Source organism: Anolis sagrei, chromosome 3, assembly GCF_037176765.1.
Source record: "Anolis sagrei isolate rAnoSag1 chromosome 3, rAnoSag1.mat, whole genome shotgun sequence".
NCBI lineage: Eukaryota > Metazoa > Chordata > Lepidosauria > Squamata > Dactyloidae > Anolis > Anolis sagrei.
The window spans coordinates 13,460,360-13,486,250 of NC_090023.1; the positions used below are offsets into that span (position 1 = coordinate 13,460,360).

Genomic DNA, 25,891 nt, shown 5'->3' on the forward strand with positions numbered 1-25,891 from the left:
GATAAGGGAATATTGTGTTGGCATAAATGTCTAAAATTGGATAAAAGTTCATATTTGCACCTGCTGTTGAAAGTCAGGTGAATTTCACAAGTGTTTTAAACCAGATGTGTCCATTTTCCTCAACTAAATGCAGGTGACAGTCACTGCTCACAGCAGTCTCTCTCTCTCTTTTACTCTCTGCATTTTCAGACAGCCACAATATTCCTTGGAAACAATGACATGCAAAACCCGTTGCGCTTAGCTGCTTTTGCGGCATGCGACCAAGACAGATTCCTTTCTAGAATTCATTGACGCGGACTTTTAGGAAATAAGCTTTTCTAGAACTGGAGCCTACCCACTGGTGTGCAAGTCACTCTTAGCTCCTTCTGGCACAAACCAGGTATCTATAGAATTAGATCTGAAGTTGAGCATATTGCAGAAAAATGCTCGGAATGCTTCTCTCTCTCTCTCTCGCTTTCTCCCTGTTTTAGCTCCTTTCTTGCAACAGCTATGCAAACAACTGAAGGAGCAGGGTGTGTAGAAGCAGTGTTTTATTCTCAATTCTATCCCTGTTAACAGAAATAATAAGAAAACCAGAAACTCATTTTTGCACAAATGTTACTCAAGAATCCAATTATGCATTTTCCTTCCATCCTTTCTCTCTCTCCTCTGACTCCCAGACTGGTAAATGACATAAAGGGATGGACATGGTGCGGAGACAGCTGCACAGACAATTCCCCGGAGGTGAAAGGAAGGCATTCAAAACCTATGAGCTACATTGACTGACATCCGATGGAAGAAATGAAGCACCGTCACTCACCTGAAAGGCAGGATTGTCTGGAACAAAAGCAGAGCGTCCCGCTTGCTGACGGTACAGCTTTTCAAGATTCTCCGCACCCCACCAATTGAGTCAGCGGCGGAGTTTACACTCGCCTTGATAATTAATATGCCAAGTGGCTCTGCTCAGTCGCTGATTCAGATCAATTGTAAAACCGGTAGCTCCCAGACTCTCACATTTTACATCACAGAGGGGAGGACATTCAGCCACATGCACACACAGGCAGACTGCCTGTGTACATATATTTGGTTATAACTCATCCCAGTGAACACATCAGATCTGGCAGCGCAGCTTCTCATTGGTGCTCAGGATGTGCCGGTGACAGCCAATGAAACCGTACGACTCCCACCCTCGGCTCAGTGCCACCGCCTCAGTTGTCACCCAGAGCACCTGGCTGAGGTGGAATCGCAAGCAGCAGGAAGGCTGAAGGAGGCATGCGGCAGTGACGCTGGGGGTGGACCAAATGTGACATTACACCAGGGCATAAGTCAGGGCATTACTGTATAAAGCCAAAGGAAGGGTGGTGTTCTGGTTGATTAGTGATTATGATGTGGACCCCTGGGGGCACAGATGTATCATGAAAATGCAGCATCCACAAAAAGGATGAGGATGACAATGCCACATTGGTGTGCCATGTGAGAAGACAGCAAAGGGAGGACAACTTCCCAAGGATGATCTCAGATTGGTTCGATTTTTCAACCCTTTTACAAAAACAAGGGAATACTGGAAATATTCCCCAAGCCAAATATAGCACTAAGAGGGTGTCAGGAGTATAGTGGTAAACTCATCATGACAGTCCCTATAGCAACAGGACTAAGAAGAATCCAAAATGCTCACAGCTGTGATGATGCATCTGTCTGTCTAGAATCTCTCTTGTTTCTATCTATTTTTGAAAAAAGTATCTCTAGCAATGTTCATGTTCACTAAAAACAGGTCTTTTGTAAAGCTAATAGGTATTGCCACTCTATATCAACCAACTCAAGATGTATTTTGATTATAACAGGGCTATCTCAGAACAATACATTGTTCCTGGGGAAATTTATTTTACAGAAGAATTCAGCTGGGTGTCGAAGGCTTTCATGGCCAAAATCACTGGGTTGTTGTAGGTTTTTTCAGGCTATATGGCCATGGTCTAGAGGCATTCTCTCCTGACGTTTCGCCTGCATCTATGGCATGCATCCTCAGAGGTAGTGAGGATGCTTGCGATAGATGCAGGCAAAACATCAGGAGAGAATGCCTCTAGACCATGGCCATATAATTCGAAAAAACCTACAAAACCCAATTCAGCTGGGGTTTGGGGGTTGGCACATAATGTCATAGTCTGATAAATATCCTAGAGTTTTGTTCCTGTAAACACCAATTTCATTACACCACTGCACCCTATTCCCATTTGCATTTGTCAGAACCATTACTATCCCCCTTCCTTGCCTTGCCTTGGTCTTGGCCTTCCCTTTCTTTACAACACAGCAGCAAAATGATTCTCATTATTTCCTCCCACTACTCTCTCCCTTTCCCATAATCATTATCATGCATTTGAAACACAATATATGGCAGATTCTGGGAGAATGGCTCATTTAAGTTTGCCAACTATTGGACCAATTGTTGTCCAAAACTCCATTGTCTCCATTATTACTCTTGCTGTGACTTGTTCCCCCAAACACTTATGTTTTTGAATACTTCAGGGAAGAAGATACAAATGTATAGTATTTTCATTCCACTAGGGCTCATCTACACTGGGCAATTTAGTCTGGTGTAAATCTACTCCAGATCAGCACTATATTTGTGTCAAATCTGAGGCCATTGTCTAGATTAGGGATTTTGGAACTATTTTGGAACTATTTTCACTCATGACCCCTTTCTGCCTGAGAAATGTTTATGTGACCCCAGATATTTAGGAATATGAAATAGGCATAAAAATCAAACATGTACTGAAAATAAACCTGCATTTGCAAGACCTGCTAAACAAGCTGGTTTTTCTTTTTGTGGAATATAGCTGAAGCATTTTCTGCAGAGTCTACTGTAAACACTGCATGCAGTTGCTATCAGATTTGTGTAAATGGGTGGGATTTAGACATTTTTTACTGCTGCCAAACTTTTTGTGACCACAACATTGAGCTAACAGGACCCCATTTGGGGGGTTGAGATTTTCCTCTGAAATCCTTTGCTTCAATATGATCTCTAGCTCCTCTTCCTTCCCTAAACGTAGTGTCGACATCTGGCATTTCTCAGTGTATATATGGTAAAAGTCCTTGTTTTGAGCATCACTTTGCTTGTGTGTCATTAATTCTGCAATTTCTGGTGTTCTCTTTCTTGGGGACTAGATTGTATTTTGAGAATTTTCTATCTGTAGGACATTGTTTTGTTTTCCATATTTGTTGACAGATTTTAGGTAGAACTAGAGCAGATTCTGTCTCGATAGCTGAAATAGCTTTACTTGAATGGTATGTGTTCCTGGTGGTTTATTTCTCTCAAGTGTTCTGTATGCAGCATCCACTGCACTTTCCAAAATTGCAGGTTTTTCCTTGAATGAATCTGTCATGCTTTCGTCTCTTTTATATGCAGTACTTTCCTTAGTGTATTATTTCTATTTTCTTTTTACTTTTACTTGGCCATGTTATGTGTTTCCCTTCTGGTCTTATGCTTGGTTTAAATTTCCCTTGGCATACCTGTTATATTTCTCTCTTATTAAGCCTTATGTATGTGTTTATTTTTAATATTGCCTTTGGCTAGTGACATGTTTTTTGTATTCCAGACAACAAGTAATGAAAAGCAACCAGAGTTATCTTTGAGAAATGGGGTAGTAAATAATATTTTTAAATGTATAACTAAAGCTTGGCAGTTAGAGGAAGGGAGCAAAAAACTGTCAAATAAATATCCAGTTATAGTACAGGGTTAGTCAAAATGCATAGGCCAATAAGCCATTCAATTGAATGGCTTATTGGCCTATGCATTTTGACTAACCCTGTACAATGATTCCACTTTAATTGATATGGTCACATGGAATGTTCCTATGGGATATTAGGTTTTTGTTTGTTGAGACACTAGAGCAGAAAAGTCCCCAGACTAAGGCCTGTGGGTCATTACCTGTCCTCTGCCCTAAACTTTAGAGTTGCCTCAAATCTGAAATGACTTGAAGGCACACAACAACAGCAATGAACTTGACTATCTCATCAGACAAAAGCTCGACCATAGTTCCCATTGAAATACTGGTAAGCTTATGTTAGTTAAACTTCTGCCAACCTAGCAGTTTGAAAACAGGCAAATGTTAGTAGATCAACAGGTACCACTTCTGGTTCCATGCAGTCATGCTTGCTACATGAGCTAGGAGGTGTCTGTGGACAACACCAGCTCTTTGGCTTAGAAATTGAGATGAGCACCATCCTCCATAGTTGGACATGACTAGACTTAATGTCAAGGTGGAACCCTTCCCCTTTTTATTGTTCTTTCATGTTTTTTGCATACAATTAAGACATGTACAGTGTGCATAGTCTGAAAAAACAGGAAGCTTTTTCTCAGACTATAGCCTGGCTCTCCAACAGTTTGAGGGACTGCGAACTGGTCCTCGGTTTAAAAAGTTGAAGGATCTCTTGACTAGAGCTTTGTGGTGGAGAATAACATATTGTAAGCTGCAAATGTTAGGATACCATAAGTTGAAACCATAGCAAATAAGTGGAACTACCAGAATATAACTGTGTAGCTTGAAAGGACCCTACATATATATTGCCACTGAAAGGAGACTGAGTGATGAGATACTGTTTAATTTTTAGATCTTAAAATGATGGTATTATTATGTATATTCTGTCACTTTCACAGATTTATGTGGTGAGGACAGAGGGAAGAGAGTGGTTTCCCTCAACTTAGAATCATAGAATCATAGAATCAAAGAGTTGGAAGAGACCTCATGGGCCATCCAGTCCAACCCCCTGCCAAGAAGCAGGAATATTGCATTCAAATCACCCCCGACAGATGGCCATCCAGCCTCTGTTTAAAAGCTTCCAAAGAAGGAGCCTCCACCACGCCTCGGGGCAGAGAGTTCCACTGCTGAACGGCTCCCACAGTCAGGAAGTTCTTCCTCCCGTTCAGATGGAATCTCCTCTCTTGTAGTTTGAAGCCATTGTTCCGCGTCCTAGTCTCCAGGGAAGCAGAAAACAAGTTTGCTCCCTCCTCCCTGTGGCTTCCTCTCACATATTTATACATGGCTATCATATCTCCTCTCAGCCTTCTCTTCTTCAGGCTAAACATGCCCAGCTCCTTAAGCTGCTCCTCATAGGGCTCGTGGAATTACTTTCCACAGAAGTCTCACTGTCTATTTCTACCAGCAGACAAAGACCCTTTTAATTAAGTGCAGTCTTGGTGGTTAATCTACTGTGACAAAATTATACTTTTTCCCTATGGGGGTATATCCTGCCTCATCACGGGAGGTAAAGAGGATCATCTTTCGTTAGCATGTGGATGGCAGGCCAACAATGAATACCAGGGGCAGTTGACTATACTTCAGAGGAAGGAACTGGCAAAATCGCCTAAGTATTCCTTGCCTAAGAAAACTCCATGAAATTCATAGGGTGGCCCTAAGTCAATAGGCAACTTGCATAATCATCATCATCATCATCATCATCATCATTATCCTCTTTATCACTCCTGAAGGAGATTCCAAGTGGGTTGACAAAAAGCATTAGCATACACTTTAAAATATACAAATATGCATACATTAAAACAGATTTAAATATAAACAGTATCAAAAATACTCAGTAAAAATCCATTAAAACATATCCAATGTTAAAAACCACAGCAGCTTCTGGCTAGATCTTAAAAAAATATTTATCTTTAAAAGCCTGTCTGAAGACAGATGGACAGGAGGGCCAAGAGAAAGGCCTCTCCTGAAGATCTCAGAGCCCAGGAAAGTTCATATGAAGGATGCAGTTGGACAAGTAACCTGGCCCTGAACAGTATAGAGCTTTGGATTGTGCCCGAATTGTGCTGCAACAGGGGGGGTTGCCTGTTCCCGTAGCCAGCCGCAGTTAGCAAATTGGCTGCAGCTCTTTGGACCAGCTGAAGTTTCCAAGTACTTGTTGCATTCCAAGGCTGGAAACCACCTCTGCGTTTAACACACACTCCAATCAAAGGTAAAATAGCAAAGCAATCTATTGAAAAGCAATTGAGCAAAATAGTATAAAAAACCAAAGTCTAAATATCAGGAAAAATCCACAGAAATCATAGTACAGGAGTAGCATCAAAAACCAGGAATACAAAAGCAAAATAAATCCAAAACATGAGATTCAGGAACAGTTCTCAAAGCTTTGAATCATGAGACATGAACAAAAGGAAACATGGAACATGGAGCTAGGAATCCCCTGACCTGACAGTAATTCTCTATTCAAACACCAATGTTGCTTGGATTGATGGACCCATCTGCTGGGCTAGCTAATACAGAGAGAAAATCATGCCTTCTCCTGGAAACTGATAAGGACTACTTGGCTAATAAATGTCTTGACCTTTGTAAACTATCCTGAGAAGCTCTATGTTGATGAAACATAAATCTCCTATCTAACTGCTCATTGGTCTGTCCACCTGAAGTTTCATTTTCAATCTCTGAGCTCAGATCTGTTGCTGACCTTACTTCCCTAGTGAACTGCCTTTCAGGAATGTGGCCTTCAGACAGAGACCACTCATTTTCAAGGATTAAAATCTCTTGCTGGTTCTCCTAATGCCTTGCAGACCCAGAATTGCCAGTGTCATCAGAATGACTAACAGGCCCAGAATCCCCAGAGAGATCAGGTGCAGACACAATCAAAGGCTGAACTACAACAGCACTCTTCAGAGGCAGCCCCACATAGAGCACGTTACAGTAATCCAGATGAGATGTAATTAAGGCATAGACCACAAGAGCCAGATCTGGCTTCGCAAGGAATGGGTGCAATATGTGTACAAGTTTCAATTGTGCAAAGAATGCCCTCCTGACTACCTTTGATATCTGGGCCTCCAGGTTCAATGCTGGGTCCAGGAGTACCCCCAAACTACAGACCTGTGTCTTCAGGGGGAGTATGACTCAATCCAGCACAGGCATCCCTATTCCCGGATCTGCCTTCCGACTGACCAGGAGTACCTCTTTCTTGTCTGCATTAAGTGTCAATTTGTTTGCCCTCATCCAGTTCACTACCAATGACAGGCACTGGTTTAGTGTAAGGACAACTTCCTTGGCATTTGGTAAGAAGGAGTAGTAGAGCTGGCTGCCATCTATATACAGGTGGCACTGTGCTCCAAAACTCTGGATTACTTATTCCAGCATGGGGACAAAATGGAACCCTGAGGAACTCCACAAGTAAACAGCCAGGATTTCAAACAGGACCACCTTCTGGGCATAGCTCTCAAGGAAGGACCAGAACCACTGTAAAACAATGCCCCTCAGTCCCATCCCAGTGAGACGACCCAGAAGGATTCCATGGTACATACACATACAGTAATAAGAAAAAAAAATAATGATCTCATTGTGTTGCATTCAAGTAGTGCATATATAAGCTGATCAAAATACCCTAAAGGCACTAGTTGCATGTGATTTTTGAAGCTAAGCAGGGTCAACCCTGCCTAGTCCTCTGACAGAAGACCAGCAATAAATATCAGGATCTGTAGACTATTTTTCCGATGAAGGAGCTGGCAAAACCATCTCTGGGTAACTGCCTAAGAAAACCCTAAGTAATTCATTGGGTCATCGTAACTTCATAGTGTTATCTTTTCACTATGTTTTAATATGCTTTTAATTGTTGTACACTGATGTTTTTGAATGTATCAAAAAGATTTCTAGATTACTTTTTCAGTACTGTTTCATTATCCGGGCGGAGGCCACAAGGGGGCACTAGAGAGAGAAGGATAGTCCATTTTACAGAGGGGAGTTGAATGAGGAAAACAATTTCCTCTGTTTTCACTGGTTATTCCCCCTCCCTACTTCCCATATCATAAATACTTTTTTCCACTATGGGGACATGGGTAGGGGGGATAACAAGAAAACAGGGGGTAATGGTTCTCCTCCTTCAACCCCTGTAAAATGGACTATCATTCTCTCTCTAGCGCCCCCTTAGTGGCCTCCACCTAGATAATGAAGCAGTACCCTTTTTTCTTAACTCAATGAGAGCCACCTTGGGATGGGATACGAAATAAATAAAATCTTCTTTGTCAGTTCCTACCACCTATTTGAACTTCATAATCACTCCCTTGTTTCCTTCCTTTTTCAGGAAAGAATTATTGGGTTTCTCTTTGCTAAAGAGCAGGCACGCATAGATAACTATGTGCTATTGAATCTAATATTATTGCGTTGAATGCATAATGGCTTCGTGGCCTTTTTCCTTCTACCTCATTGCTCCTGTCCTCTCAGAAAAATCTACCAATTCTGAATCTAAAGCAGCATTTTAAAAAAAGCTCATTGCATCCAATAACAGCAGGCAGGTAATCCATCTGGCTAAATGAAATGAAAGACTCCAGATTGGAAGAGGGGCCCTGACAAAATAAAACCACCAATTAAAATGGAAAGCAAAATTTATATGAAAAAAGGCAAAGAGTGGCATTAAAATCATCGATGCAAGGAAATTTTCTTTTCCATAGTAAGAAATGATGTTTTGATGTTTATTAGGGTAGTGGATCACATAAAGTACGCACCCCGGAGCCTATTTGCTTGGCTTTCCTTTTTGGGAGGGAATAATAATTCCAAAAGTAAAGCAACACTTCACCCTTGCATAAACTCCTCTTCCTCAAGGTGAGATACCATTGCCAAACAATTAACCCTGGAATTCTTCAAGCGAGGTGTGGATAACTGTGGGAAAGTAGGGGGCACCTTAACCTCCACCAAGAGACTTTGAGGTGGCTATACCCAAACATTTTCAAATATTTTGATCCCTGACTTGAGCTGGTGGCTTCCTGTTACCTGTAGAACAAACTTTCCCCCTTCGTGCTTTCAATCAGAAAGGCATGGGGAGAACTTTTTCTTCTAACACTAGGACCTTACCCAGGTTTGTCCAACCAAACTGAAGAGAAAAACATATTAAATTAAGGACTTCCTCACATGGTGTAGAATCTACTGCTAAAAACTGTAGTGATGATGGCTACCAACTTGGGGTGACCATTCATTGTGCTATTCCAGAGTCAACAGATGCAAATGGCTGAATCCACTGGGGCACTATGATCTGGACAGTGGATCAATCTTATTTGGACCCAGTTCAGCTATCCAGTCTGCTATGGAGCCCTGGGATACTCTGGACTTCAAAGCCAGCTCAGAGGAGTTCCCAGCTTTGCCAATAATAAGTCTGTTGTAGATCATCGTTTAACTGATGATTTAGAGATTGCGGGCTCTCTAAGTTCAAGTCTGGGAAATTCAAGCCTGGGAAATGCTGTTTCTCTCTGTGAGAAAACTGGATCGGAAAGTGCAGGGCCTCAAGGCCAGGCTGAGGAGCCAGAAGTAGTAACAGCAGATAAGGAATCGATTAAAGAGCTGAGTGATAAGGAGGGTTCACAAAAGAAACTACCTGTAGCTACGGAGATCAACAAAAGTCTTTGTTTACAAATCAGAGTAAAAAATAGATTACTCCAAGCTGAGAGATTACATAGGAAAGTTGGGGAGAAAATTTATGGAAGTCATAACAAGTTGGTAACTTTAAAGGCAGTACAGGCAATGCTGCATTACAGTGAAAAGCTAAGCCTGAGTTTTTGTGTTCTTGGTTCAAGTCAAGTCTTGGTTTTGGATCTTAATCCTGGAAGTTATCTATGCTCCTGTTCCTATACTCCTGCTCAAGTTGTACTAGTTATACCTTTTCGTCATACTCCAGAGCAGAATCACCTCTGACTTTAAACACCACACCAGCTGGGTAAAATCAGTAAGCTGTTTATTTAGAAATATATGTAGTTGAAGCAGTAAAAAGCAATCCACAGTAAAAATAATCCAATTTAGTTCATCAGATACAAAGGATGACAGGAACAAAGAGTACAAGGAAATCCATGAAACTAGGCACTTGAATCCATGAACAATACAGAAGCATATCCCATAGGCAAAATATGAGCTAGGCAGACCTTGGTGCATGAAACTTAGCATTCTCCCAAAGTTGCCTCAACTGAAGCAATCATCTCTCACAAATCAGTATAAACTCTTCCCTTGCTCTAAAACTGCTAGGAATGGATTCTTTCTTAGTTTCAGTTTACTATCTATCTTTTGCTGAATCCGAGCTGAGCATCTTAATTGCTGCCCAGACTGCCTCTGTTTACTAAAACTTCTTTTCCTGTTCAAGATCTCACTCACATCATTAGCTCCTGCACCTGGTACATCTAAATCAACTTCAGTCTCAGATAACTGACCAGGAAAGTGTGGTGAAAGGCCTTTTCCAAGCCTGGGACCTCTTACAGCAACTCAGGCCTCTCTGACCTCTCTTTTAAACTCCATTCAGGCTCAAATAACCCCTCATCCCCAAATCCACCAGACCCAGTCCAGGAACTGGATCAACATCCCCATTCCCTGCATGAACATCAACATGAACATCATCCCCATTCCCTGCATGAACATCAACATGAACATCATCCCCATTCTCATCATGAATATCAACGTGAACATCAGACACAATCACAGCTGAACAGGCTGATATACAACACTTTTTGCTTATGGACTTATGCTGTATCTGTAATTTCTGGTTGTTCCTGAACCTTGTCATCTCTGGAACTTTATGAGATAGTTGGATTATTGTTTGGTTATAACCTGTTGCTAAACCTTTTTGGATTATATATCTTCCTTTCTTATTTCTGCTTTTTATATGCTTTTAAAGTGTTTTACAATAAACTGTTTGCTTATGTTCCTGGACTCTTGTGTGGTACAGTGGTCATAGATGTTCCCAGGCCTGGAGTGCAACAAAGTCAAAGTCAGAGTACAGTGCAAAAACCTCCAATATTAGAGATTCATGAACTCCATGGGTTTTGATTCAACTTACCTATCCAAACGTATCTCTCCTTAAAAAACCATCTAGGATGTTAAGATCTTCTGGGGAGGCCCTGCTCTCACTCCCACCTTCTTCACAGATACGTCTGGTGGGGACGAGAGAAAGGGCCTTCTCAGCAGTGGCCCCTCGACTGTGGAATGCTGTACCTAGAGATATAAGATCGGCTCCTTTCCTTCTGACTTTTCAAAAAAAGGTGAAAACCTGGCTTTTTGAGAAGGTCTTCCCAAATACTGCATAGCTAAATGGAATTGTGGAACTATTTGATAACGCAATGAAATAACGATTTGACATCGAGACGCTGACAATAATGGTTTTGTACATTTTTAATATTTTTTATATCACATGCTATTGTTTTTAACAGAATTTCTTGATTGTTTTTACTTGTTATAATTGTTGAGGCATCAAAGTTTTGCCAAATTGTTAACCGCTGAGAAGGGTGGTATATAAATATAGTAAATAAATAAATACATAAATAAAGGCTAGCAGTGGATTAGAGATGATCCCACTTTTCTTGCCCATGTAGACTTGCTTTTGGACAAACAAAAAGACATTAAACATTTGATTGATGATTGATTTATCAGCTGGTACAAATCAGGTTACCTATGGGATTCTATTTCCTATATAATCCTCCATCTGGGGATGATTTTCTGGGCTGCCCTTAGATTGGAAAATGACCTACCAGAAGAACTCCATCCAATGGATACATTGCCTGGTTCAAATCAACAGTAAAGACCAATCTCTTCCAAATGGCCTGTCTCAAAGATTTGTAAATCATGAATTTTAAACTATTAATTGATTATTTTGATATGTATTAGTTTCTGTATCCTTTTAAAACTGATGTTATGTAACTGCCATTACATTTTCAATAATCATAGGAGGAGGTGGGTGAAAAATGATGATGATGGTGAAGATGACGAGAATGATAAAGATCTTGATACAGTTAATTCAGATTTACAAGGTCTCCATTTATGACACCACGCTTCAAAGTTAATTAAAAGGCAAAAAAGAAAGGAAGTGATTTTTCCCTCCAGATTTCTCCCATTGTTCTTTTGAACCGCAATAATGATATTTGCCATGCTAATACACTGAGTCGGAAAGTGATGTACAAGATACGCAGAGAGAGAAACAAAACAATAATGGTGACAAGAGCGCATGCCAATTAATGTCACTTGTGTCACTTTCATTTAGAGACGGCTTCATTATTTTCCTCTTGTCAACAATATATCTTTTTAAAAGAAGTAACTGAAGTTCCCTGCTGGGGAATGAACCACTAAAAATAATATAAAAAATTGAAATGACTCTGGGGTGAATTTGGACAAAGAGCCCACACCACTCATTGCAATGGCTGAGTGGGAAGAGAGCGTGGTAGCTGACAATGACAATGCATTTAAAAATGTAATAATACAGGAGAAAAATTGGATTGCTTTGGTGACAGAAGCAGAATGACCCCTCTGAAGACAAATGCATTATGTATGGTGTTCACAATGGGAGCTATGATCTAGTAATGAAAAATACCTTGGCTTTGCATTTAACTCATTGGGTACTTTCATGGGTGACATCCAAGCACCATTATGTAAAATGCTGGAAATTTCAAAAGCATTTTGATTTGAACCACATATTTCTTTAGAAACAGAATGTTCCTGGGGTTATTTAGGGAGATGATTCAGAAAATTGCATTGGATAGACCGCTTCCGCTCTAGTTTCTGAGAAACGGTTATCATGGGGTTTTTTTGGGTGAGCAGATGACAACTGGTATATGACATATGTTTTGTATCTCAAATACTAGAACTGATAGGGGAAAACTGGTGCCATTTTTGGAATCTGCTGGTCAGATAGTCCCAGAAACAGGGCTGACATTTGAGGTACCAAAATATGTGTTGGCCAGTGTTATTCTCTAGCTCTGCTTATGGTGATCCACACACCACTGCTGTTGTTCTTTCTTTCTTGAATATAATCACTTGTTTATATGTGAATCACATGAATGAAGAACAGCAATGTATTTTCAAAGTATTGTTGAAGGCTTTCATGGCTGGAATCACTGGGTTGTTGTAGGTTTTTCGGGCTATATGGCCACGTTCTAGAAGCATTCTTACCTCACAACCTCTGAGGATGCTTGCCATAGATGCAGGCAAAACATCAGGAGAGAATGCTTCTAGAACATGGCCATATAACCCGAAAAACCTACAGCAACCCATTGTATTTTTAGTTCCTAAAGTTTGGAATGATTTCTAATACAGGAAAACTGAGTGTCCTCCGACAACACTGCCAAGGATCCAATCCCAGATTATCTGCTTTGAACAGGATTATAAGGGTCTACACTGCCAGATAATCTGGGATAAACAGATAATCTGGTATCATAGAATCATAGAGCTGGAAGAGACCTTGTGGGCCATCCAGTCCAAACCTCTGCCAAGAAGCAGGAAAATAGCATTCAAAGCATCCCTGACAAATAGCTGTCCAGCCTGTTTAAAAGCCTCCAAAGAAGGAGCTTCCACCACACTCCAGGGAAGAGTTCCACTGCTGAACAGCTCTCACAGTGAGGAAACTCTTCCTAATGTTCAGGTGGAATCTCTTTTCCTTTAGTTTGAAGCCATTGTTCTGTGTCTCAGTCTCCAGGGCAGCAGAAAACAAGCTTGCTTCCTCCTCCCTATGGCATACAAGGCCCTCATCATGTCTCCTCTCAGCCTTCTCTTCTGCAGGATAAACATGCTCAGCTCTTTAAACTGCTCCTCATAGGGCTTGTTTTCCAGACCCTTGATCATTTTAATAGCCCTCCTGTGGACACTTTCCATCTTGTCAACATCTCCCTTCAATTGCGGTGCCCAGAACTTGACACAGTATTCCAGGTATGGTCTCATCAAGGCAGAACAGTTGGGTAGCATGTCTTCCCTGGATCTAGACACTATACTCCTACTTATCCTGGGATAAAGGGCTGTACAGATCCACCCTAGGGATGATATTTTAGTCAAACCCAGAACTATGGTCAACTTTTGACCTACTGTAATTTGTTTCTCCCTAGAAGGCCCTTGTATTGCCAGCAACAGGAAAGGCAAATCAATGGTGTCTATAGAAAACATGTGCAACACAGACTGGAAATAAGTTTTCCTAGAGCAAGTATTGTACCAAATTAGGCAAGTGAAGAAGAAATGGATGATGATTCTCTTAAGGCTCTGCAATGTTTTCTATGAACCAGAAGGAACAGTGGCATAGTGGCTTAGGGACACAATCAATATATAACATTAAAAAAACTAATACCTACTTTTTAAATGTTTCAAAAGCCATTATTTGAAATGTGGGTTTGCATTTCTGTATTGTTACATACTATAATGTCATAAATATTTTAATTTAACTGGTGTTTGTATAAAAAAACATATTTTCCTTGGCTTTCCGGAGGTGGTTTCTTTACTCCTTAATCCACCTCATGCAAACTTTCACTCCTTTCTTTAAACACCCAGGCGTGGAGCTGATTCATACTTCTGTGGGGTGCCTGTATGCACACTTGGGTTTGGTAACTATTTTCTAATCTCCACTATTTATGATTATTTCCTGTAATAGTCAGTGCAGGTAGTGGGTGCCAAGAGAAATTGAGTCAAAATTGGGAGCTGATGTGAAGCGAGAAAAAAATATCACCATGCTATGCGGAATAATGTGCTTTGTAGAAATATAATAAATATATTTGAAAGCACTCCAGACACAAACAAAACAGCTCAATAGCCACTGAGTATTAAGAATCCATTGGAACAATAATGGGTAAAACCTCTACACAGTACATATTAATCTGTTAAATTAGTGTTGGTTAGTATTTGGATGGTCTTCTTAGGCAATCCCTCATTTTCTGAGTAGAATTGTCTTCCAGTATTCTTGTGGGTCCACAGGTGACTGTGGAGCCCTATTCTTGATCTGCATCTTCTTCCGCAGTGAGGGCATTGGTTTCCCGGTGGAAGGCGGTCTCGGTCAGGGTTGGCTTGACGCGCCTTCCTCTTGGCACGTTTCTCTCTTTCACCCTCCATTCATGCCTCTTCAAATTCTGCAGCACTGCTGGTCACAGCTGACCTCCAGCTGGAGCACTCAAGGGCCAGGGCTTCCCAGTTTTCAGTGTCTATGCCAGAGTTTTTAAGGTTGGCTTTGAGCCCATCTTTAAATATCTTTTCCTGTCCACCAACATTCCGTTTTCCATTCTTGAGTTTGGAGTAGAGCAACTGCTTTGGGGAACGGTGGTCGGGCATCTGGACAACGTGGCCGGTCCAGTGGAGTTGATGGTGGAGGACGATCGCTTCAGTGCTGGTGGTCTTTGCTTCTTCCAGCACACTGACGTTTGTCCGCCTGTCTTCCCAAGAGATTTGCAGGATTTTCCGGAGGCAGCGCTGATAGAATCGTTCCAGGAGTTGCAGGATGGTAGGTCGCCAATGAATATCAGATGCTTCAGAGGAAGGAATTGATAAATCCACCTTCCTTGCCTTCTAAAACCTTATGAAATTCATGGGGTTGCCATAAGTCAATAGACAACTTCAGGGCATCTATACATGCATCGATACCCTAGTAGTTGGGTTGCTGTAGGTTTTTTGGGCTGTATGGCCATGTTCTAGAAGCATTCTCTCCTGAAGTTTCACCTGCATCTATGGCTGGCATCCTCAGAGATTGTAACCTCACAATCTCTGAGGATGCCTGCCATGGATGCAGGCAAAATGTCAGGAAAGAATGCTTCCAGCATATAGATCTTGTTTGCTGTGACATACTGTGTTTTTATGTCATTAACATAATAATAATATAAGCAATGAATATGCAGTATCATCACCCATTGTACACACAGTTTCCCATTGTGCCTTGCACATTGCACATGTGGAGATAAAATATGCTATTGCTATTACCGTGAGCGCTAACTGTAGTTCTTGCTGTTTTAATTAAGCACAACAGAACAAAACATGGAAACCATTCTGTGGAATACCCATGCCGGCCCTTTTAATAAATGAAGCTATCTTGTGCTAATTGACATTAATGAATTATCTTGATTTTCATGGCGAAGAGCCATGGATTCTCAAACATGCTGAATGCACTCATCACTTCCGATAGCGCTCTCTTTAATTACAGCTGAATGGCACCCTATCATGCCAACGCTTGGCCTGTGTCAGTTTAAGCATTATTAGGTCAAAGCTAATTTTCCACTTGGCTTGCTGGGGCTACGTGAAAACTTGAAGGAAGACTTTCAGTCCTGAATTTGCCAGAAGCCTCTTCATCTTTAAAATCTCAGTATGTCAGTGAACAGGAACAAGACATTTTTATTCACTGTATACAATCTTATTTTTTCCTCCCTTCCCCTTCCCCCAAAGATCTTTCTTTTTAAAGGTCTCTAATATTAGTCACAGCACATTAAGAGCTAGATGACAGCATTTGACCCTTCTCTCAACCATTCCCCACACTCCCTGGAACCTAGCTTTGGGCATAACCTGATTTATAATTGAGATGTGGAACCAAATACTAGCTTTAGTTGAAATCAATAAGCAAAATTCAGTCTCCATAACTACTGCTTTGGCTTCTTTTCCTCATTGGATTTCTGACTCAAAGTGTCCTGGTCTAAAAGCATTCTTGCAATCCATTCTCTGCATGTCAATAACATGCAACCTCTTCTGCCCTGAAATTTTCTTGGTACTTCTTTTCACAGAACTGGCTCTACTATCTGGACCATCCTCCAAAAAAATCGGGTGCCCTAACAAATTTGATAACATCCTGCGGCTCCTCCATGATCACATGATGGCAACAGTCTTGGACAGCAATGGCTCCCAAAGTGACCCATTTAAGTTGGAACCAACCTTATTTTTCATCTTCATCACTATGATATTTCATTTTGTTGATGGGAAGCTTCCCACTCGAGTGGAAATCATCTATCGGACAGATGGCAAGGTATTTATCCTCAGTAGACTGAAAGCCTAAACTAAGGTTACAACAACATCTGCCATAGAACTCCAATATGCTGATGACACCACCGTCTGTGCGCATTCAGAAGAAGACCTACAAGCTACTCTAAACACGTTTGCAGAAGCATACACGAAGCTCGGCCTGTCATTGAACATTGAGAAAATTGAAGTGCTCTTCCAGCAGTCACCAGCCAATCCCTCTGCAATGCCAGAAATTCAGCTTAATGGTGTAACATTAGAAAATGTTGACCATTTCCGCTACCTTGGAAGCCACCTCTCCACAAAAGTCACCATTGACACTGAAATACAACACTGCCTGAACTCTGCAAATACAGCGTTTTTCTTAATGAAGCAGAGAGTGTTTGAGGACTGGGACATCCATAGGGATACCAAGGTGCTTGTTTATAAAGCTATTGCCCTCCCAACCCTGCTATACACCTGCGAGACATGTACTATCTACGGACGTCACATGCAACTCCTGGAATGATTCCATCAGTGCTGCCTCCGTAAAATCCTGCAAATCTCTTGGGAAGACAAGCAGACAAATGTAAGCGTGCTGGAAGAATCAAAGACCACCAGCATTGAAGTGATGCTCCTCCGCCATCAACTCTGCTAGACTGGCTACGTCGTATGGAAGCCCGACCACCGTTTCCCAAAGCAGTTACTCTACTCTGAACTCAAGAACAGAAAGCAGAATGTTGGTGGGCAGGAAAAGATGAGCTCAAAGCCAACCTTAAAAACTCTGGCATAGACAATGAGAACTGGGAAGCCCTGGCCCTTGAGCATTCTAGCTGAAGGTCAGCTGTGACCACCAGTGCTGTAGAAGTTGAAGAGGCATGAATGGAGGACGAAAGAGAGAAACATGCCAAGAGGAAGGCACATCAAGCCAACCCCAACCGGGACCGCCTTCCACCTGGAAACCGATGCCCACACTGCGGGAGAAGGTGCAGATCAATAATAGGGCTCCACAATCACCTACGGACCCACCGCCAGGACACCGATCTTGGAAGACAATCCTACTCGGACAACAAGGGATCGCCCAAGTAAGTAATTTATTTACTATATTTATATCCCATCTTTCTCGATCCTGAAAGGGGACTCAAGGTGGCTTACAGCATAGGCAATAATTCAATGACTTAAAAACAATATACAATTAAACAAACATTTCAATTAAAAATTTAAAAACATTAGAAAACATTAACACATGTAAAACATTATTATTATTATTATTATTATTATTATTATTATTATTACTATAAACCCACGCTACCCGCAATCGTAGTCCATGCCATCCCTGTAGTTCCAAACATACTTCCAAATCCATCTATTGCACTGTATTATTCTCCAAAGGCTTGATCCCAAAGCCACATTTTCACTCTCTTTCTGAAGATCAGGAGGGAAGGGGCTGATCTAATATCTCTGGGAGGGAGTTCCATAGCCAAAGGGCTACCATTGAGAAGGTCCTGTCTCTCTTTCCCACCAATTACGCCTGCGAAGGTGGTAGGACCGAGAGCAGGGCCTCTCTGGATGATCTTAATCTCTGAGATGGTTCTAAGGGGAGGTAAGTTCGGACAAGTAAAATGGGCTGGAACTATTTAGGGCTCTATAGATCAAAGACAGCACTTTGAATTGTGCTCAGCAGCAGATTGGCAGCCAGTGCAGCTAATGTAACAGGAGGTCTGTATGCTCCCTGTATGCTGCTCCTTGGGTGAGCAATCTGGCTGCCGCCTGTTGGACCATTTGGAGCTTCTGAACGACAAAGGCAACCCCATGTAGAGTGCATTGCAGTTATCTATTCTTGATGTAACCAGAGTGTGGACCACTGTGGCCAAGTCTGACTTCCCAAGGTATGGGCACAGCTGGCACACAAGTTTTTATTTATTTACACTATTTCTATCCCAGAGCCCCCCGGTGGCACAGTGGGACAAACCCCTGTGCCGGCAGGACTGAAGACCAACAGGTTGCAGGTTTGAATCCGGGGAGAGGTGGATGAGCTCCCTCTATCAGCTCCAGCTCCTCATGCGGGAACATGAGAGAAGCCTCCCACAAGGATGATAAGACATCAAATCATCCGGGCGTCCCCTGGGCAACGTCATTGCAGACGGCCAATTCTCTCACACCACAAGTGACTTGCAGTTTCTCAGGTCACTCCTGCCATGACAAAAAAATTCTATCCCATCCATATCAGCCCAAAGGCGACTCAGTTTTAATTGTGTGAATGTTGCCCTGGACACTGCCGAAACCTATGGACTTATGGGAGTTTTGGTTTTATCTTTTCTGCCAAATAGTACGGGTACCTCACCAAACTATACATCTCCATAGAACTAAGCCATGAAAAGTGCAGTCAAACTGCATTAATTTGATGGTGTAGATCAGGCATGGGCAAACTTTGGCCCTCCACTGGGAGTTTGACTTCAACTCCCAGAAATCCCAGCCAGTTTACTATTTGTTAGGATTGTGGGAGTTGAAGTTCAAAACACCTTGAGGGTTGAAGTTTGCCCATGCCTGCTGTAGATGCACACTGATGCAGCCACCTCACGTATTAGATAATGGTGGTAGGAAGGTGTTGGAGGAAGACAGGGGTATTGTATACAACCTGGTCAGTTCTGTTCTTTCAAAGGTCCCCTCGGGTACTATGTGAGGGTATTTATTTACTTTATTTATATACCGCTTTTCTCAGCCCTCAGGTGACTCAAAGCGGTGACTATTAAAACAGTGTGTGTTGTAGTTCAGCGTGATACTAACGGTGTTACTACTGGTAGGAGGGAGAAGCGGGCTGCGCAGGTGTTGGAAGAGGAGCAGCAGCGAAAGCGGATTAGGGAAATAATCATGGCCCCGAGCGATTCTGAAACCTTTGGAGGTTTCTCCGATTGTGAGATGGGGGATGGGGAGGAATGCAGGGGAGTCAAGCGGGTTACTCGCAACTCAGAGTCTGATGAGGAAGACCAAAGGATGTGTATCCGTGAGATACTTACTGCTCCTAGAGAGGACGAAGATTTCATGGGCTTTGAAAGGAGTGATGGGTCTGGGAGTGACATGGGGGAAGAGGATGGGATCGATTGGACCCGTGTACAGGAGATTAGGGATATCTGTAACCAACCCACCTCCAGCGATGATTTTGAGGGGTTTACAGAGGAATGGCAACCGGGGAGCACTTGGCAAGATCTAAGTCTTGACAGACGCTGGCAGAGGTGGAGGGATGGGTGCTCGGGTTCAGCTGGGGCAGCTGTGAGCGATGATGAAAGGGTGGGGAGCTCTTCATCTTCTGATGAGGAGCTTTAGGATAAAAGTGAGTACTGTTTGCATGACTCTTTGCAGAAGGCAAAGTGTCTCTTTTGGGGTGTGAATCTTTGTTACTGCCAATTCTTGAGCTTGGGTCCTTGGACTACAGATTCCTGTGTTTCTGTGCTTACTTCTTGTGACTCTGCAAACTACAACTTTTACTCTATGGCTTGACCCTGGACTGCTTTGGGACACCACACCTTTTGCTACTTGGACTTTGTTTACCTGTTTGCATCGTGCTACGACTTCGGACCGTTTTGTGTTTTTGCTTGCTCCTAGTTTGCTTTTGTGAACTGTGTGAGTGTAAAGCAGATTGCTGAATACCTTAGTTAAGACGGATTATAAACCAGGATAATTCGGGTTATATTTCAGTTGCTTTTTTTCACTTTGTTTTTGATATCAACTCTTTCTTTGCACTTTTAGCACTGAAGTAAGTGCTCCAAAGATTATTTTGTGTATAATAAAACTGTGTTTGAACCCTGCATTGTGTGTTGGGCTCCTTTAAGGCTTTTGGGTCTCGACATTGTGAGAATACGAGGAGGAGGAGGAGGAGGAGGAGGAGGAGGAGGAGGAGGAGGAGGAGGAGGAGGAGGAGGAGCAACTTGGAAGAACAGCTGTGATAGAATTAGATGAGATCCTGAGATGTTGAGCTGGAAAAGAATTCTACAGAATTCTACACATACCCATTTGCTAAATGGCAAATAAATGTCTCCTACAGCAAATCCTGCCCAAACTCTCAGTAGAAGCTGACTAAACAGAGACTGTTGTATTTTGGACCCATAATGAGAAGACTTGACTTACTAGAAAACACAATAATGCTTGGTAAGGTAGAAGGTATCAGTAAAACAGGAAAACCACATTCTGGATGGATAGAGCCAGTCAAGAGTGCAACAATTACACTTATATCTTCACTAGCAATGAACATTAATAAAAATCACTACTGTTTGGCAAAGCTCAAATGTAAATGATGCTAATATTTCCAAGCTTTTAAGATCAGCTTCCTGATTATGGAATTTGATTTCATTTGGGCACTGCCACGAATTGAATTAAATGATCTGTACTCATGATGACATTTTCAAGAAAAGGTTAAGAGTAAATTAAGAAAACAAAGGCACTCTGTTACAATCTCAGGGCTTCTTTTGATGACCTTTCCATGATGGATGCCAAGAATTATAAGCAGCGTTCCTGGCTTGGCAAACACAGGTTTGTTCCTTGAACATTACTAGCAGGTGCTCCTTTCTTTGAGAATCATCAAGATGGAAAGAGGCCTTGTTGGAGGCTGAGGAGAAATATATTTTGAACGAGAAGAAAGTGGCCTAACAGAGTAGAAACAAGTTATGTTTGAAAGTTATGTAATAACAATTTTATGTATTCAAAGGAGTGAAAGACAGTTGCAATAATATCCAAGTGGAACTGAAGTAAAGTACTTTGTAACAGATAAGCTTATGTGCCAAAGAATTCATGAATAAACATTTCTTTATTTCAACATGTATATTGAAGTCTCGTGTCAAGTTACAGGACTAAAGTTATATGGTTGGAAGTCAGTCTGTGATTACATTGAGGTAATCTGTGAGGAGAACTGGAAGCTACATATCAGGCATGTAGCCAGGGGGGGGGCTCGGGGGGCTTCAGCCCCCCCCCAAAATTTTCATGGTGGTTCGCGAAAAGGCCTTATTGGTGCATTATTTAAACTGTTATGTTTATTCATATCATGATCTGATCACCATACTCAATATATCCCATATGCATGGGGGTATTGGGGTAATGATACAAATGGTTTGCTAGGGTAGACCCTCTTTCACTCAGATTCAGCCCCCCCCAAAACTCAGCCCCCCCCGAAACCCCCCCTGAAAAATTTTTTAGCCCCCCCCGAAACGAAATCCTGGCTACGGGCCTGCTACATATTGTTTCTAGGTTTGGATTATACATAGAAGAAATATACACAGACATATAAAGATTGCATCCTGTAACAAACACATATTAATAAAGGTGCCACAGAAACAGAGAAAGTGTGTTCCAAGCATGAACTGCAAGTCACTGAGTTTGAGAGGTTTGACTCTTCACTCCCTCAGTATCACCTCACTGGCTCACGTGTATATACATATATGTTGTATGTAGACAGGGGTAGGATATCTAAGGTCTTTATATCCTACCCTGTCTGACCTTCTGCATTGCAACATTATAGAAGGCTTCCATGGCCAGAATCACTGGGTTGTTGTAGGTTTTTCAGGCTGTATGGCCATGTTCTAGAAGCATTCTCTCCTGACATTTTGCCTGCATCTGTGGCAAGCATCCTCTGAAGTTGTGAAGTTGTGGTCCCCACAACCTCTGAGGATGCTTGCCACAGATGCAGGCGTAATGTCAGGAGAGAATGCTTCTAGAACATGACCATGCAGCCGGAAAAAACCTACAACAACCCAGTGAACCTAATTGTTTGTCACATTTGTCCATAATAAAGACCTTTGATTCCCCTGAAAACAGATGGAGAAACAGACCACTTCAAATTTCTTACTTTCAGAAACTAAGATGACTAAATTTTGCATTTCTGTGAATGCCTACATAATGTTGGCACATGTCAAAGTAGAGAATGAATTTTCAGCGCAGCTGTACATACACTGGAGATGAATCCCACAGCGCACAAAGGCTTCCTTGTACATACTTACTGTTTCAGTACATTTGTGAAAAGTTAGCCTTGGGATTTTGCAGAATCCAACTATTTTACAGCAAATACCTCTTGAGTTTTGTCATTTTCCCCAGCATTATTTCTGACAGAAACCAAAGATCCTTCTGCACACTCAGGCCTTTGGATATTAACTATCTGATGCTGACTGAGATGTGCTGTGTTTTTTTTTTAATCATTTTGGGTTCATTCAAAATAGGAAAAATATCTAAACTCTTTCTTTAAATATCCCTCATTTCTCTCTCTCTCCTCTATTATGCTTTTCTTTCTTCCCTTCCCATTTGTCACATGTCACATCTAGACTCAAGCAACATTTCAGGAATTGATTTTTTGTGATTCCCACAGTCTTCTTTATTATTATTATTCAAGAGCTCTAGTTAAAGTGCTAAAGTGCTTTAGCAATATTAGATTAGTTCAGCATTCAAATCATTTTGTTTTACTGCTAACAGTATTCTTTCCCTTACTTGACCCCTGTTGAATCAGTGTCGTGGAAAAAATAACTGTGTTTACTGGCAGCAGCAACTGGTTAAGGGATAATAAGGACAGACAAGTAAAATACAGTCAATCCTCTACATTTGCTAGAGTTAGGGACACAGGGTCAACATGAAAGTGAAAAATCATACATTCAAATATTGCTGCTTTTCTATCTGAGAGCACATTTCGCTAGGAATTCAGAGGTCCTCTAGCATGACTCTATTGACCAACACTTACTGGATGTAGATGACAGAAGCACATTAGTAAGGTAAAAGTTTCTCTTGACGTGAAGTCTAGTCATGTCCAACTCTGGGAGGTGGTGCTCATTTCCATTTCTAAGCTATAGAGCTGGTGTTGTCCATAGACACTTCCAAGGACATGTGGCTGGAATGACTGCATGGAGTGCCGTTACCTTCCCACAGAAGTTGTACCTATTGATCTACTCACATTTGCATGTTTTCAAACTGCTAGGTTGGCAGAAGTTGGGGCTAACAGCAGGAGCTCACCCTGCTTCCCAGATTCGAACCGCCAACTCAAAAGTTCAGCAGCGCAGTGGTTTAACCCGCTGAACCACCAGGTGGCCCTAGAAGCACACGAGAAGACCTAAAATTTCCTAGAGAGGTATTTGTTCAGGGTAAATTATGATGCTGATGATGATAACAATAAATATTTAATGTGGATATTCAAGTAGGGCAGCCACAGAAGTGGTGGCTGCAGCTGCACAGCTTCTGCTCTTTGTCATATCTGTGGGGCTGAAAATACAGAAACACTATCGCAAAACAAAGCAAATCAGCCTGAGAATGAATATAGCCAGACCAAGAACCAATCCTAATAATAATAATAATAATAATAATAATAATAATAATAATAATAATAATAATATATTTATATCCCACCACCATCTCCCCGTAGTAAGCTATGGATGTGAGAGGTGGACCATAAGGAAGGCGGAGTGAAGGAAGATAGATGCTTTTGAACTGTAGTGTTGGAGGAAAATGCTGAGAGTGCCTAGGACTGCAAGTAGATCCAACCAGTCCATAATTCAGGAAATAAAGCCCAACTACTCATTCGAGGGAAGGATATTAGAGATAAAGTTGAAGTAAAATCCAAGAAAATCCAACAAATGCTACGTTCAGCAAAGGACAAGAGGGATCCCCTCACCTCTGCAGGAGTCTACCGTATACCATGAGGCTGTGGACAAGTCTACATAGGGACCACCAAACGCAGCAGCATTGCCAGACACGCATCAAGGAACATGAAAGGCACTGCAGACTACTTCAACCAGAGAAATCAGCCATAGCAGAGCACCTGATGAACCAGCCTGGACACAGCATATTATTTGAGAACACAGAAATGCTGTACCATGTTAACAACTACCATGTCAGACTACACAGAGAAGCCACTGAAATCCACAAGCATGTGGACAATTTCAACAGAAAGGAGGAGACCATGAAAATGAACAAAATCTGGCTACCAGTATTAAAAAAACTCTAAAATTACAACAGCAAAACAGCAGAGAGGAAACAACCTGGCACATCTTAACACCTCTCAACAAAAGATTCCCCCAGGCTCAGCCAGGCCTTTCAATGCTAATGAAGGTGGTCAGTTAAAACATTCACACCTAGCTCCAGCAGAGAAGAGCTCTTTGCCCCACCCCAGCCATTCCACAGATATATAAATCCATTTTCCTAATTCCAACAGACCTCACTACATCTGAGGATGCTTACCATAGTTGCAGGTGAAACGTCAGGAGAAAATGCCTCTAGAACATGGCCATATAGCCCAAAAAAACCCCACAAGAACAAAGTTGAAGTACTTTGACCACATCATGAGAAGACAGGAAAGCTTGGAGAAGATAATGATGCTGGGGAAAACGGAAGGAAAAAGGAAGAGGGGCTGACCAAGGGCAAGATAAATGGATGGTATCCTTGAAGAGACTGGCTTGACTCTGAAGGAGCTGGAGGTGGCCACGGCTGACAGGGAGTTCTGGCGTGTGTTGGTCCATGAGGTCACAAAGAGTCAGAAGCGACTGAACGAATGTACAACAACATCTCCCCAAAGGGATTTGGGATGGCTCATAAAGGCACTCAGTAGTGCAAACACACAAAATACAACAAGTGCAAATACAACAAGGGCATAGGACAGCAATGGAGCTATCAGTAAGACCTGGATGTGATACACGACTTGTCATTTTTGTAAGTTTTAAAACATTTGTATTATCTATGCTCCAAATGTATTTTGTTTTAACTGTCTCATATTGTCTCACTAGATAAATAGATGATTGATAGACAAATGATTGCATGAGGATGAACATGTTCCAAATTTACTTCCCTGGTGGGTTTCCGTCTAGACTGTGGGTGTGAATGACGAGACTTCCCAATGTTCTAGAATTGTGAGACTCCTCAGTCCCAGTTGGTATAGACCACAGGAAGAACGGCTGGGAATCACACCCAACAACAACATCTAGAAGACTGTATTATTCCCACCTCCATCATTTTGATGCTGTGACACTTAGGCACAGATTGTTTTCCTTTGGGTCAGTGGTCATCAATTGCAAAAGCAGACTGAGAACTAGGGAACGTACCAGGGAGAACAGCCCACATGCAATTTTTTCAGAACAATGGGGACTAGTAAAATCTCTTTGCCCACGTTCTCAATATGGCCAATTTTGAGCTGAATGGCAAATTCTCACCATGAAAATGTTTTCTCCCAAGTCTTTTGATAAGCACGTTAATGAGTGAGAAACTCAGGGTGGATGAAA

The 25,891-nt window shown here is 41.8% G+C and overlaps 1 protein-coding gene across 24 annotated transcripts in view; it reads right to left on the reverse strand.

The window, feature by feature from the left end:
- The window catches only part of DLG2 (discs large MAGUK scaffold protein 2), a 1,355,349-nt gene that overhangs the window by 156,044 nt on the left and 1,173,414 nt on the right, over positions 1-25,891 (reverse strand). Inside the window, exon 1 of one of the 24 annotated variants that reach the window (XM_067466507.1) lies at positions 800-1,211. The exons of the other annotated variants lie outside the window; for them this stretch is intronic. The gene's annotated coding sequence lies outside the window, so the exon portion shown is untranslated. Of the gene's footprint in view, positions 1-799; positions 1,212-25,891 lie in introns of those variants that run through there. 24 annotated transcript variants of the gene reach the window in all.